Source organism: Pundamilia nyererei, unplaced genomic scaffold (genome assembly GCF_000239375.1).
Source record: "Pundamilia nyererei isolate P.nyererei 1_Seehausen unplaced genomic scaffold, PunNye1.0 scaffold00049, whole genome shotgun sequence".
Classification (NCBI taxonomy): Eukaryota; Metazoa; Chordata; class Actinopteri; order Cichliformes; family Cichlidae; genus Pundamilia; species Pundamilia nyererei.
The window spans coordinates 797,045-798,910 of NW_005187450.1; positions in this window are offsets into that span (position 1 = coordinate 797,045).

A 1,866-nucleotide genomic window follows, 5' to 3' on the forward strand; every position below is an offset into this window, starting at 1 on the left:
GGATCAAAACACAATTTAGTGAAAAATACACAGACCAATCCATACACTGATTAACTTCAATTTAAATAGTCTTAATAAATAATTAGGTGTTACATACAAGCACATGTGTGTGTCCAGGTCATTTATTGTCTGTCAGGTTATGGCATGTTAATATAAACTGTTCATCTGATGACTGATGTAAATATCGAATCAGCCAATCACATGGCAGCATTGAAATGCATTCAAACATGTAGACAACAGCAGCAACAACATGCATACACAGAAGAGCATCTCTGAACCAAACTTTGAAGCAGATGAGCTACATCAGCAGAAGACCACACCAGGTGTCACTCCTCCCAACTAAGAACAGGAAACCGAGAGTACAACTCCCACAGGTTCACCAAAATTGGAGAAGATTGGACGAATGTTGTCTGCTCTCACGAGTCTCGATTTCTGCTGCAACATTCAGATGGTGGTTTCAGAGCTTGGCATAAACAACATGAAAGCGTGGATGCATCATGCATTGTGTTAACAGTTTAGACTGGCAGCAGTGATGGGGGAAACTTCCATGCTTTAAATTCAACATCCTGTCTGAGTATTGTTGTTGACCATGTCCATCCTTTTGTGACTGCAGAGTACTCATCTTCTGACATGTCATAAAGCTCAGATCATCTCAAACTGGTTCCTTGAACATGACAGAGAGTTCACTGGACTCAAATGGCCTCCACAGTCACCGCATCTCAATCCAATAGCTCACTTTTGGGATGTGCTGGGCTGTATGATGCTAGTACATCAATGTAACCCAAAGTCTGTGAGGAATGTTAGCGGGTGTACGTTAAGTAACCAGATATTTCCTGTTTCCTTCTGATAAGAGAATTTTTAATTATGAGACCTCAATTAGCTTATTGAAATTTAGCAATACAGTTAAATTAGAGACTGCAAGCAGTCCTTGTGTCATTAGATAATTTACATTTCAATCTTTGTTTTAACCTCACCTGTCTAATAGTGAAGACAAGTTCTGTTTCCTTTATCGTGATTTTTTGTGTGTTCCTTCCAACATAAAGCCTATTTCTTCGTTGCAGTGTTTTAGATGGGCTTATTTGCATCGTGTTATCATTTGGTTTGGAGGGTGTCTTTAGGGCTGGATTTAGGGTGATTAACTTTGAGTGAATGTTAATTGTCAGTAAGATTTTGCCTAATTCTGCTCAACAGGCATTTGCTGGTGTCTTATGCTTTACTACCATATAACACAGGGAAGGACGACACTATGAAATATTTTTAGTTACATTTTTATTGGAATTTTAGCAAATGACCATTTTCTCATACATATACATTTTCAGTTTTTCTACATAACAAAGAAACATTGCTGTAACAAAAAGAAGAAATCTGTCAGCATGACTCTTTGGGCTTAAGGTGTAAGAAATAAATGTCTAAAATTACAGAACATTTTTGCAACTCATTGCTCACACTGTCCTGTAATTAAAAAGCATTTTATTTAATTGACAGAATTCTGAAATCTACTACTGTAAAAAACAAACACACAAACAAAAACAGAATTACTTTAGTACAGTAACTTTTCTCTAATTTAACTGTTTATCTGTTACGTTGGTGTAGCATGAATGTCCGTGGGGGAGGCCTTCATCGGTAGAAAAGTTGTAAAACATTAGAAAATAAGGTTAAAGTCTAAAGTCTATGCCCTCTTTCACATTTACAAAACAGTCCAGCGATGTTTTACACCCCTGCTTTACACGATCAACCTGTTTACACAGCTTTCCAGTTTGCACTCCTTGTATTTTCTTTCCTAGTTTGCATTCCAAATATCTTTTCCAGGTTTGTATTTTTTGTTGTTGTCTTTTATTGTTTCCTTGTGCTTTTTGATTATTCTCC